The following is a 14,984-nucleotide window of genomic DNA, read 5'->3' on the forward strand; positions in this document are numbered from 1 at the left end:
GATTGTGATACTGTCTCAGCCTCACTTATGCAAATCCCTGTTAGAGCTTGCATTGAAAATAGGTCTGATCTTGTAGGGATGATGGAGATGAGAATGTAGGTGACTTAATTGAGATGTGATTGGAGCAGAGGCTTTGAAATAGCCTAGAGCAGGGCTTCTTAAACTTTTTCCACTTATGAACCCTTTTTGCCCAAGAAATTTTATGCGACCCCAGGAATATAGATATATAAAATAGGCATAAAAATCAAACATTAACTGATGATAAATCACAAGAAATAAATCTTGATGGAATAGTTGATATTGTAGGATATAAAACATTCATTATTGTTGCCAAATTTTTCATAATCCCCCACATTCAATTACATGGCCCACAATTTAAGATGCTTTGACCTAGAGGATGGCTCTGGGGTGAGCCCCTAGACTGGCAGTTTTAAGCATCATTTGAAGGATATTGGGAAGAAGATGACAGAGCTGGACCAAGAGTTTGGGTCTAGACAGTAGCTATTCAGTGTTGGATAGTGACATAACTCCTCATATCAAGTGTGATATACCAAGTTATCATGGAAAAGGTAGCTTTTTTATTTTAATAGTATTTTATTTTTTTCCAATTAAATGTAAAAAGATTGTTTTCAATATTCACTCTTATAAGATTTTGAATTCCATATTTTTTCCCTTCTTCCCTCCCTTTCCTCCTCCCAAGATGGCAAGAAATCTGATAGAGGTTATATACATGTACATATTAGCCATGTTATGAAAAAAAAATCAGAACAAAAGGGAAAAACCATGAGAAAGAAAAAGAGTGAAAATAATATTCTTCAATCTGCATTCAAACGTCATAGCTCTTTCTTTGAGTGTAGACAGCATTTTGAAACTAGTTTTTTGGAGAGCTAATAAGGCCACCTGGGACCAGCCTGGAGCACTATTTCCTCCAAATATGATAAACCTCTCAATCAGGACCTGGGTGACCAATTGGTTTGACACAAATTACATATCTGCTCAAACTTCTGAGTAGTTATGATTTTCATTTGGGGCTCAGATTCTGAAAACTTCCTCTACACAGCTCCTCAGATCCTGAATGGCTGTCAGAGGGCCTCGTTCTGGTGGAAAAATCTCCCTGTTTTTCCTCTTCTCTAAGTCAAAGTGCACAGACAGATCTACAGCAGAATAAAACAAAACAAAACAAAAACAGACAAACAAAACAAAACAACAAAAGGCCATCATCATTTTCATTACAGCTTGTTTAATAATCCCCAATAGAATTTTCACTTGTAACTAATTTGTAAACTTGTAAGGTTTCACTAACAGTCAATTGGGATTTATTTTACAATCTATTCTACTAGATAATGATTTATTTACTGATAGCTTGGTCAGCAACAGTAAAAGAGAAGAGTTTGGGGGACAAGTTCAGGACTATAAATTCAACTATTTAGGATGGGACTGAGAGGCAAGACTAGAGATCAAGTGTAGGAAGATAAGATCATGAAGCAAGGATTTGTAGCCAGATCCTTTATATAAGCAAGCAAAACTCAGGGAATTCTGTCATATTGCTCACTGCCATAAAAATTCATCTCTTGAATACTTATATTATTCCATTGATGCTATCTTTGTGTCTGGGAATTATGAGACAACACTATCTCACATTTGTACAGTACTTTAAGTTTCTCAAAATTCTTTACATTTTTAACTCACTGGAATGTCCCTTGGAGGTGAAGAACTATCATCGCCCTCACTTTTTTTGTTTAGTCATTTTTCTGTGACCTTTTCTTTGAATCTGTTTCCTCAGATGTGAAAAAGAGGGTACAATGTGGCAGAATAGGTAGAGCGGCCAACCTGAGTTCAAATTTGGATTCACATACTTATTATCTGTATGACCCTGGGCAAATCACTTAATTCTGTTATCTCAGTTTGTTCATTTGTAAAATGAGCTGGTGAAGGAAATAGCAAATAAATACCATATCTTTGCTAAGAAACTCTTGTGGATTGCTCAAGGGATTTCATATAAAATAATAATAATAAAAATACAAGTATGCTTTCTGTCCTCTGGGATTATTGGCAGCATGACAAAAGTTCAAAACACTTTTTACTTTAAAATTTAAACAAGAACATGTTTAGAATTGCAAGGTTGCTTTCATATGGAATTCTCATTATACCCTTAATTGTCCCCATAATAGAGGATATGCATATGGGCAAGGTAGCTGATGAAAAGCTGGCTGAGGAATAAAGTAAAACATGGCTGATAGGGTCCTGGTAAATGTTTCACAATTGATTCTCTGAGAAAAAATACACAAGACATATTCTTTAGCTTAATTTGACTTATTAACATTTTCCACTTCACTTTCTTAAGTAGATGATTTAAAAAACCAGTAAATCAAGGCCTGGTTTGTAACATTTACTGACTTCTGAGGTGTGGATGTTGATTTAACAATTGGCTCTCATGATCCAGTTCAGCTGGCTCACCTAGATGAAAAGGGCCACAGAAGGCTCTTGCTAATCAAGAAGAAGGAAGGAGAGGACTTTGGCAAACAAAACATATTTTCAGAGTGAAATCCAAGTTACTTTTTATTTTACAAAAGAAATAACCCACATCTCTGGAATGGCACAGAGGGGTACCGCTTGGTACCACAGGCATTCACAGAGTGTGGATCAAGTATGCTGGCACACCTGGCTTACACTCTACACTTGCCAGTACTTGCAAGTAAACTGGCTGTTGTGTTATATTTGTTCTGCTTCCTTCAGGTTATTTGTTTTCCAGCCCTGCATTTCATTTGGTTGAAGCCGAAGTATAGCAAGGAAGTAACAAAGTACATGAAGGTTTGGTGACTTTCATGGTTCACCAAGAGCATCAGGATAAAAGGTGACTTCTAGAATGAACTCTCATGTTAATGTCTCTCAGAGTGAGCTTTAGGTACCAGTGACTGGACAGCTCTTCCTTTCTTCCTCCCAGCGACCTACATTGCAAACGAAGCATCAAAATCCCCTTCTAAATAACTTTAAATCAAGGAACTTTTCATTTTGCTTCTGCCAAATTTCCTAAGAGAAAATATTAGAAGTCATAAAGACTTTGACTACAATAGAACCAAGGGAATGCTGGCTGAAATCCAAGGCTACCAGATCTGGAGAAGTTAGCAAAAACTGGTATAGCTTAAGAAAGTTCATCATTGTTGATTATGTAAATGTTGCCAGGGGCAAAAGGGTAGATTTTTGTGTCTCCTAAACTTTCAGAATATTTTAATCTATATGATTTCAGGAACTTAAAAAAGCCTTGTACATGTTTGTACATATATATATATGTATGTGTTTGTCTATCTCTTTTTTTTTTTTATATTTTTAAGTTTTTTTATTTAATAATTACATTATATTGACACTCATTTCTGTTCCGATTTTTTTCCCCTCCCTCCCTCCACCCCCTCCCCTAGATGGCAAGCAGTCCTTTATATGTTGGATATGTTGCAGTATATCCTAGATACAATATATGTTTGCAGAACCGAACAGTTCTCTTGTTGCGTAGGGAGAATTGGATTCAGAAGGTATAAATAATCCGGGAAGAAAAACAAAAATGCAGATAGTTCACATTCGTTTCCCAGTGTTCTTTCTTTGGGTGTAGCTGCTTTTGTCCGTCATTTATCAATTGAAACTCAGGTCTCTTTGTCAAAGAAATCCACTTCCATCAAAATGTGTCCTCATACAATATCGTTGTCGAAGTGTATAATGATCTCCTGGTTCTGCTCATTTCACTTAGCATCAGTTCATGAAGGTCTCTCCAAGCCTCTCTGTATTCATCCTGCTGGTCATTTCTTACAGAACAATAATATTCCATAACATTCATATACCACAATTTACCCAGCCATTCTCCAATTGATGGGCATCCATTCATTTTCCAGTTTCTAGCCACTACAAACAGGGCTGCCACAAACATTTTGGCACATACAGGTCCCTTTCCCTTCTTTAGTATTTCTTTGGGATATAAGCCCAATAGAAACACTGCTGGATCAAAGGATATGCACATTTTGATAATTTTTTGGGCATAATTCCAGATTGCTCTCCAGAATGGTTGGATTCGTTCACAACTCCACCAACAATGCATTAGTGTCCCAGTTTTCCCGCATCCCCTCCAACATTCATCATTATTTTTTCCTGTCATCTTAGCCAATCTGACAGGTGTGTAGTGGTATCTCAGAGTTGTCTTAATTTGCATTTCTCTGATCAATAATGATTTGGAACACTCTTTCATATGAGTGGTAATAGTTTCAATCTCATCCTCTGAAAATTGTCTGTTCATATCCTTTGACCATTTATCAATTGGAGAATGGCTTGATTTCTTATAAATTTGAGTCAGTTCTCTATATATTTTGGAAATGAGGCCTTTATCAGAACCTTTAACTGTGAAAATGTTTTCCCAGTTTGTTGCTTCCCTTCTAATCTTGTTTGCATTAGTTTTATTTGTACAAAGGCTTTTTAATTTGATGTAATCGAAATTTTCTATTCTGTGATCAGTAATGGTCTCTAGTTCATCTTGGTCACAAATTTCTTTCTCCTCCACAAGTCTGAGAGATAAACTATTCTATGTTCCTCTAATTTATTTATAGTCTCATTCTTTATGCCTAGGTCATAGACCCATTTTGATCTTATCTTGGTATATGGTGTTAAGTGTGGGTCCATGCCTAATTTCTGCCATACTAATTTCCAATTATCCCAGCAGTTTTTATCAAATATTGAATTCTTTTCCCAGAAGTTAGGGGCTTTGGGTTTGTCAAACACTAGATTGCTATAATTGACTATTCTGTCTTGTGAGCCTAGCCTTTTCCACTGATCCACTAATCTATTTCTTAGCCAATACCAAATGGTTTTGGTGACTGCTGCTTTATAATATAATTTTAGATCAGGTACAGCTAGGCCACCTTCATTTGATTTTTTTTTCATTAGTTCCCTTGAGATTCTCGACTTTTTATTGTTCCATATGAATTTTGTTGTTATTTTTTCTAGATCAATAAGTCTATCTCTTTTATATCCCTGAGCAAGCAGACTTAAATTTTACTTTTGCCAGAAAAAAGTAAAAAAAAAAATGCTCGTTTTTTTTTTCCTGAGCAATCAAAAATTGATCAAGTTGTTGTTTAGTTATTTTCAATCATGTCCAATTCTTTATGACCCCATTTGGAATTTTCTTGGCAGAAATACTAGCATGGTTTGCCATTTACTTCTTCAGCTCATTTTACTGATGAGGAAACTGGGGCAAAGACAATTGAGGGATTTGCCCAGGTCACACAGTTAGCAAGTATCTAAGGCCAGATTTGAATTCAGGAAGATAAGTGTTCCTGATCCAGGTCTGGTACCACTATAACCATTTAGCTACATTTGAAAGATAGCTATAGTTATATAGATTGGTTATATATACTATGTAATGAATAATATATATATAGTATATATATTTGTATAATATACAAATATACTTATATGCACATATACATACATAAACACACAAATCTGTGGGAATATCCACTGAGCCATCTAGCTGCCAAGTTGAGTGAACATGGCAAATGAATTAATATGTAAGGTACTTTGTACTTTGTACTACAAAAATGCTAATTATTATTATTATTACTGTCATTTCCATCAAAGATTTTAAATACTATTTCTAAAGAGTGCTACAGATTATGGTGCTACAGATTATGGAAAAGACTTTTCATCTAATTTGGGGGAATGAATCCCCTATGTGGTGCTTCTTATGTATCATCTCTTAGTTTCTCCCAAAGAATCTTCTATTGTATTTCTAGTCTCAACACCCAAAGGGAAGGCAGGTGGTATCATTGTGACAAATGTTTCTGCCTCAGGAGTTAACCTAGATTCAGGGTTTCTTTGTAGCTGAGAACTTTGCCAATAGGAAAAAAATGGAGCTCTATTATCCAAATAACCGGGAGCACTTACAATAACAGTAACATAAAGATAAGGGGGAGTTTGTGAGATACAACTGTGGATCATTGTTGGGAATTCTTTATTTTAAACTTTTCAAATACCAAGTGCTCAGGTTTTAGCTCAAATAGTTTGGTCCAAATTATTTTTTAATAATAAAAATGGTGAACGTATCTTTCCTCATACAAATTAAACTTTGTGGGAAAAAAAATCTAGTTTTTAATTCTGGGAATGGTAGAATAGAACATTATCAATTTTAAAATTAAGTAAATACGGCTCACATCCACCTATGTTGATAAATGCCTTGAGTTTGTTACTTCAAAACAGATAAAGAATAAGGGGTGGAAGGTAGTTTTTCAAATGAGATGGATATTAGTTAAATCAAGTGAATGAATCTTTTGGTTCAATAATTGTACAAACATTTATTATGTACCTTCTGTGTATCAAATATTATGTTATGTTCTGGAAATAATATTAAAATGAAATAGTCTCTTCCTCCAAAGAGCTTACATTTTGCTCTGCTTTGGGGGAGAGAGGATATAATATTTCCAAAAAACAAATAGATGCAAAGTCTATACCAAATATTATTTACTAACTCACTGTGAAACCTGCAGCACATCATTTAACTCCTGGGTTCCTAAGTTTCCTCAGCTATAAAATGAGAGGCTGGTAAGTGTCTGCATTCAGATATGAATTCAGGCCCAGCTGAATCCCAAGGCCAGTATGCTGGCCACTACACCATCTAGCTGCCCCATGTGAAAGTGTGGAAAGACAGGTTAAGTTCAGATTGTAAAGGCTCTTAAACGCCATGCAGAAGAGTTTGCATTTGATTCTCAGAGTACAGAGAACCAGAAGAGTTTACAGAGTAAATAAGGAATATGGTCACATTTGTCAGTTTGATGATTTCTCTGAACTTTGATTTCCTCTTTAGTAAATGGTGATAATAATTGATGTACTAACTCAGTGTTGTTAGAGGGTCAGATGAGGTCATGTTTATAAAATGCTTTATAAACATCAAAGCACTCTCATAAATAGAAGTATTATGATTATCATCGCTATCCATACAACAAGGTTATAAAATTGGCAGAATAAGCAAGAAATGAAGTTTTAAGTTAATAAGAAACAGTATTTAACAGAGAACTGGATGTGAAATGGGAAAGACGAATTCAGAATCCTGTCTCAGATACTTAGTGATAGCTGTCACCATAAGTCTCAGTTTCTTCATCTGTCAAATGAGGAGGGAGGGTTGTACTGATTTTAGCTCTGAATCTAAAATCCTATTATATTTGCATAGGGTATCACAACTTACAAAGCACTTCCTTTTCTAAAGGCCCTGTGAAGCAGGAGGTACAAATATTATTTTCATTTCATAGATGAGCAAGCTTTGAGGTTCAAAGATTTAAAATAGCTCATAAAGACACATGGCTAGAGAACAGAGCTGGGGTTTCTGCCACCTGAAAAAAAAAACAGCTTTCTTTTTCAATCCTGGTATAACCATTAAGATATTAAATATTGGACCAAGACTTTTCTTCACAATCGAGGCTAGGAGAATTATTACCCATCATTTTTACTTGAACAAATAGAGTTAAGTGATTTTTTTCTAGACAGGCTGTATTATGTGTAAAATCTTTGGAAACATGTGTTGGTGGGTGGTAACGGTAACATAGTTTGTTTTATGAATACAGTTATGCAGGGAGAATGATTGACAGTCCAAATACCCCAAGGCCAGATTCAACAAATATTTGGAGAGACTGAGGAAGTGCACTGACATATATGAATTTTTGTTAATTTTCTGCTACTGTTGATGTTTTTCATCTTTTTCACTTTTCATCTATCTCCCTCCTCCCCTTCCCAAACACAAATGAGTCAGTGAGTTCAAAGGTTGACCGAATTTGTGTATTGTGAAGTTTATAAAGGCACCTAGCATACTCTGGTTTATATGTGCAGATGAAAATGAGCGTTGATTGAGATCTTGGCAGATAATCCATGTTGCCAGTAGTCTCTCTCTCATACCTACTTCCAAGCACACAAGTGAATATACACTCAGCCTCTCAATCCTAGTTCACTAGACTCATCTTGAGTTCAAAATTGGCCTCAGATACTTAGTAGCTATGTAATCCTGAACTAGTAATTTATCCCTGTTTGTCTTGTTTCCTCATTTGTAAAATGAATTGAAGAAGAAAATGGCAAATCACTTCAGTATCTTCACTGAGAAAAGTCAGGTATAGCCATGAAGGGGATCATGAAGAGTTAGACATGAGTAAATATCTCCTTTTAATAAGGAGATTGCATTTTAGTCTTCATTTCCTCCTGTTAATGAAAAAATCTATCTCCCTTCAATGCTTTAATTTTCTCACTACCCATTGCTTCCTTAATCCTTTGCAATTTTGTGTTCATTCTTGCCATGGTCCCAAAAGTATGTTGACCCAAGTGGGCAAGCCTAAAAGCCTTCTTTTAATTTTCATTTTATTTGACCTTTGTGAAGTGTTTGACACTGTTGATCACTCCTTCCTCCTGGATACTCTTTCCACCCTAAGTTTAAAAGATTCTCTAATACTCCTTTTACCAGTATAACCACTCATTCTCTCTCTTTAGATGGTTTTACAGCCTTTCATTTCCCCTTCCTGTGGGTGTTCTCAAACATCTATCCTTGGCTCTCTTCTCTCTTACATTTTTTCTTTTGTTAGCCTTGTTCAATCTCACCGTTTCAACGACCCATTTCTACCCATATGATTCTTAAACATGTATTTCTAGTCTTGATATCTTTTCTCAGTTCCAGACCTACATGTGCCTTCAGGACATTTTAACTGGATATCTTACCAGCACCTCAAACTTGTTATGTCTAAAACTGAAAACATTATCTTTCCCTCTTCTTTTGATTTCATTATTTCTGCCTGAACTTCTACCACTTAATCACTCTCTCAGGTTTTTAACTTTAGTGTTATCTTTGACTTTTTCTTCTCTTTTATCTTTCATATCCAATCAGTTTCCACATTCTGACAATTTCGTATCTGTAATATCATCTAGGACAACTGGGTGTTACTGTACAGTGAATAGACCATTGGACCTGGAGTTTAAAAAAAAAAAAAAAAGACTCATTTTCCTGAATTCAGATTTTGTTGCATACTCTTACTAGCTGTGTGATCTTGGGCAAATCACTTAACTTTGTTTGCTTCAATTCCTTATCTGTAAAATGAGCTGGAGAAGAAATGGCAAGCCGTTTTAGTACTTGCCAAGAAAACCCCAATTGGAGTCTTGATGAATTGAACAAGACTGAAAAAATGACTCAATGCAACAAAATCTCCTAAGTGGCCTCCCATTATTATCCCCACAGCAAGCATTGTATTGATGGTATCCATTTCAAGTCTCTTGGACTATTTGTAAAATTCAACTAATGGCTCTTTTTTTTCTTTCCCTATCATCATTCTAATTCATCCATTTAATTTCTACAGTACCTTGCAGATTATGAACATGAGGCAATTGAGAGGGGTTTCTATTTTGTTTGTTATGCTATGGATGCTTTTTATTTATTTATAAAATGCTTACATGTTCAGAAGAACTGTTCCATGGTAATGGGGATCTGCTACCCACCTCTTTTTCTTGCCCCATCTTTGAAGATGCCTAGAAATCTTAATTCACTCATTTGAATCACTTAAGGTTACATTAATCACCTACTCTCTGTTTGGCATTTAAAGATATCCTATATTTTTAGTCTTCTTATACTTCATTCCCCTCCAAATAATTTAGGATCCATCTACTCCATCCTACATGCTGTTCCTCACACATAGCAATTCTTGTCCTAGTTTCATGTCTTTGTACAGAGTGTCCGCTATCCTTGGAATGCTCTGCCCTTTCATTTTCATGCCCTCTTCTTCTTTCCTTCCTTCTTTCCATTCTATCTTTTGCAAGAGGACTATTTTGGTTAACCCTGCTGTTACTGCCTTTCCATACATGTAGATACACACACACACACATACATATATGTATATATACATATATATATTTATATTTATATTCCCAGTTATATAAATGCTGCTCTCCCATTAAAATGTATACTCTTTGGGGACAGGTACTGTTTTCACCTTTCATTGTATCCCTAGCACTTAAAACAATATTCAACACATAGTAAGTGCTTAACAAATGCTTGTTGCCTGATTGACCCCCTAGCTTTTAGTATTCAATTGACTTCCTTGGCATTTGGGCTCTCTCTACAATTGGTACAGAGCTTGACCACTGTTATCTAGAAGCTTTGCAATATTCTTGAGGCCAGAATGGAAGCAGGAAAACTGATTTCCAGTTTGTAGGGGATTAGGACAAAGATGGACTACGCTTAATCCCTAGAAACTGGCAGTAGTGACTCTCTGATTCTATGCAGTCTCTGAAACATCCTCCTTGGGAGTTGGCTGAATAGCAAGTACACTGAAAAAAAAAAATCACCATTTAGTGAGTGAATAGCTTCCTGTGTAAAGTTGAATGATGGGCACAAATCAGGCCAGCTAATGCCAGCCCACAAAATTGGAATCATTTCTGGTTTCTCCTCCCATGCAAAAATTTGCAGCCAACTCTACAATCCATTAAACATCTTCTAGGTCAATTCCAATCCTATAAACACAGTTGTACACTTGTATGAGGACTTTCATCTTCCTTAAATTGTCTTGTATGCTCAATTGTCATAGGTAGGGAGGTCTGTTGTGCATTTTTTTTATAGATGAAGAAATTGAGGTTCATGAACATATTTAGGATATGGAAGAACAAAGATTGGCACCTCGATCTTATGGCTCCCAATATAGTGAGCTTGTCATATGATAAAAATGATAGAATTTTTTCTAGTTTATATATTTATTAATAAAAAAAGAGTTGATATTTGTGACCTGTATTTTCTGAGAATCACAAGGATTAGTGAGGGATTTTGCAAACTATGGCCTTTGAGATAAATCTGGCCTGCCTTCTTTTTTAATATACCCTGAAAATTAAGAATGTAAGCTCATGGCTACACACAAACAGACATTTAGCTAGTGGGCTACAGTTTGCTGTTTTTATTTGTTGTTTTATTTGGATACCCCATTTTAAGAGAAATTCTGAGAAACTAAAATGCATCCACAGGTAAGAGTTGGGGGGGTTACCAACATGATGGCAAGGAATCAGGAAATCATGAAAGAATCAAAGCAACTGAGGATTTTTTAGCTTCAAAATTAAGGAGAGATATGACAACTACCTTCAAATACTTGAAAGCCTGTCATGTAGTTGAGACAATAAATTTGTTTTATGCTGCTCTAAAAGGCAGAACTAAGGCTTTTGTGTGAAAGTTATTTCAAAGCCACATTTAGTTTATTATCAGAAAGAACTTCCTAATAATCGGAATTGTTCAAAACTGGAATAGTCTGTCTTGGGAGATCATTTACTCCAAGTATCTGATCAGATTCAGCTGTTTACAATACATTCTTTTACAATACTTACCATCCGAGAGTTACAGTTCTCAAATAGAAGTTGGATGACCATCTGGGATTTCTTAGAAGATCTGCACTGGCTAAGATGTTAGAGATTTAAAAATCTCTAAAGACTATACCACTATTAAGTTCTATATTTTTTCAAAACTCTGAATAAAGCAAATAGATCCATTACAGTTGATGCTATTCCATAGATTACAAAATGACCCTTTTTTATTCTCTAAGGAGAATCCTATCCTTCATTTTTTCATCTGTGTCTGTTCTGTGGGATTACTTAAGGTCCTCTCAATAGTAGTATTGTGACAAATTGAAATGCTCTATAAGGGCAAATTTCAGATATGTTGCCATGAGTTTAGAATTTTTAAAAAATGATATATGAAAAACTAAATTTAATTTATCTAGAAACAATTTAAGTAAAATGATATTCTGATTATTCCTTTAAATTATTGAATTAGATTCTTGAATTAATTAAATTCTTGGGTATTTGGCCATTTTTTTAGTTTTACAGGAAAAAAGATCAGAAAAGATAAAGAAAGCTTAATAACATTTGTATCAATGCCATTATGAGGTTTTTCTTATTAAATGGAGTTTGAGCATTTCCAGTAAATGATTGTTTTTCATTCAGTTCCAATTTCAAGTCATGGGAAATACCAATGCATCAAAATAAGACTAGTAAAGCCAAATCTGATTACTAGATATCTTCAGATATTTTAAGCTTGTTGGATGTCTGGGTAGCAAGAAAGATTACATATAAAAAGGAAATGTAGTTTATTTTTTATGTATCAAAGTGGGCCTATAACTTGTTTGATAGTTGAAAAAGTCTTTCTTGGAAAACAGCAGCTATTGTTTCACTTTATTTAAAAATGTTAATGCAATGACAAACCTGTGATACATATACTAGCTGTAATGATTATCATATCTATTTTACAGACTGGTATACTGAGCCAGAAATGGGTATCCACTATGCTGCTTAACTACTTTTGAGTCACAAGCTCACAGGGATGTAAACTTGAGTTCTGGTTGAAAGTGAAAAATGAATATGAAAGCTACCCATAGTCTTTTGAGAAAAGATAAAAACTTTTCTGTCCTCAAAGTAAAAACTGAAAAGAACTTGGGATCTTGAATAGTCATCTCATTTAGATTAGTCATATTAAGCTTCCCAAGGTAGAAAACCAAGCTTTCTTTTATGACTTCTTACAGTCATCTACTGGGGGAAAATTATTCATCGAATAATAAAATTGGATTCCATCTGTGCTGATACCCACCATATTTGGGTGGAATAAAAGGAATACAAGACATAATCCATAGTGGGGTTTGAATTCCAGGAACAATAGGATATATTATGCATTGTAGGTGGATTCCAGATTCCCACAAGGAAGCTTCAGATAGAGGCTTTTTGTCTCCCATCAACTTGTCTTCACTGTGACTGACTAGATTTGGAATACTTCTGGTCTCTCCTCCCTTTTCTTCTAGCTAGTCCTAATTTATCTCTTAGAAACACGAGATGCCCAAATTTAGAGACATTTCCATTCCAAATGTTCATATGGATTATTTGTGCCCAACTTGTAGTAGAGCTCTCTGAGATTTCATTGTTCTATTTGGCCACAGTTGTACATATTGTACCTTGACACCAGCATAGTGATGTTATTGTGGTTCTCTTTATGAATGAAGGACAACAACCAACAAACTCCTCTCTCACCTATTCACCTACAAACTACAAAATCTTCTCACATTTCTCATGATATTTGATTGAAGACATTTGACAAAAATGGTTTTTCTTAAATTTTGATAACCTGAGATATATGGATTGTTCAAGCATTTCTAGTGTGAGGGGTTGCTGAGTTCTTTTCAGGGCTGCCCATCTACCTTTGGCACTCAATTCTTACCTATAACTCCAAGAAATTGTAGTATACACAGCATCCATACCCTGGTAAACCTAGATGCTTTAAAAGCATATTAAATTGTTTAAGCAAACAGGTTAGATTAGGTTGAAGGTAACTGACAGGTCTTTTTATTATTATTATTATTATTATTATTATAACTTTTTATTGACAGAACTCATACCAGGGTAATTTTTTTTACAACATTACCCCTTGCACTCACTTCTGTTCCGATTTTCCCCTCCCTTCCTCCACCCCCTCCCCCAGATGGCAGGCAGTCCTATACATGTTAAATATGTTATAGTATATCCTAGATACAATATATGTATGCAGAACCGAACAGTTCTCTTGTTGCACAGGAAAAATTGGATTCAGAAGGTATAAATAACCCGGGAAGAAAAACAAAAATGCAAGCAGTTTACACTTATTTCCCAGTGTTCCTTCTCTGGATGTAGCTGCTTCTGGTAACTGACAGGTCTTAAACCTATTGGTGAATTAGGGAGTGTCAAATGGGTGGAGAAGAACAATTTGTTCCAATAATTAAGAAGGCCATTGAAGCAGGTTCCATCTGACATTGAAGTCTTCGTGAGACATCAAAGGACACCAAGGTCATCCATTGTATCCCAGTCATCACTGGTCTTGCCAGTGAACTTCAGTGAGTGTAGAAGAGGGAATGAGGTTGATGATTCCATGCAACAATGCCTCACTTAAATCTAATTTACTTGCAAGTCAAGACATCACCCACGATATCATTGGTTCTCTTCAAAAACAAAGGACAAACAACAAACTTAGTTTTTGTATTATGGATCTAGTAGCTTAATTTGTACAGGTTTTTCAACAAGAAAGGAGGATCCTGATGTACCAAATATATAGAAAGCTGATATGGAAAATGCCAGAATTCCTTGAGCAAAATGCTTTCTGCTTGACATAGAGATGAATCTACTTGACTGCATATCTATTTTAATATTTAAATCATTCTAACATCAAAATATTACAATTATATAGACAAGTCAATCAAGGGGATTTGAGTTTGGAAATGGTTATTTATCTCCTGATTGTACTATAGTCTAAATTTCAGCCTTAGCATCCCCCCCCTCCTTATTTTTATTTTTATTTTTGTTTCAATCACTTCAAATTTAAACACTTGGATCTGTTCTTTGACCAAACACTTGGATTTGTGAATTCTACATTTATGAAATCTACATTTTTTTCCCTCCTAGTATTGCTTCCCTCCAATATAAACTCTGAATATAAGAGTTCAGGCTGCTTACTGGAAATCTTCCAATTTTAATTTGCCTTTATTCTACCCCTAGACATTACCTAGACCTTTTCCTGGAGAGAGCCTTCAGGACAAAGCCCAAAATTGTGTCACAAAACACAGACACCAGGCTCTATAATAGTTGAAAAGCAAGGTACAAGTTGCCAAAGTGGTGTGAAATTGCCAGCATTTTACTAAAGTATTTCCAGACTATTGGCTTTACACTCTAACCATGTGATTTTCTCTTAGTAAAATGAATTTGGGGCACTAGGTGGCATAGTGGATAGATTGCTGGGCCTGGAGTCAGAAAAACTCATATTTCTGAGTTCAAATTCAGACTCAGACACTTACTAGCTATGTGACCCTAGGCAAATCACAGTTTACTCATCTGTAAAATGACCTACAGAAGGAAACCATTGCAGCATCTCTGCCAAGAAAACCCTAAGTGGGGTCATGAAGAATTGGACCCAACAGAAAAATGACTTAGCAACA

At 35.4% G+C, this 14,984-nt stretch overlaps 1 protein-coding gene across 2 annotated transcripts in view; it reads left to right on the forward strand.

Moving 5' to 3' along the window:
• The window catches only part of COL14A1 (collagen type XIV alpha 1 chain), a 253,774-nt gene that overhangs the window by 49,624 nt on the left and 189,166 nt on the right, over positions 1-14,984 (forward strand). The gene's annotated exons all lie outside the window — the stretch shown is intronic.

This window comes from Antechinus flavipes, chromosome 1 (assembly GCF_016432865.1).
Source record: "Antechinus flavipes isolate AdamAnt ecotype Samford, QLD, Australia chromosome 1, AdamAnt_v2, whole genome shotgun sequence".
Classification (NCBI taxonomy): Eukaryota; Metazoa; Chordata; class Mammalia; order Dasyuromorphia; family Dasyuridae; genus Antechinus; species Antechinus flavipes.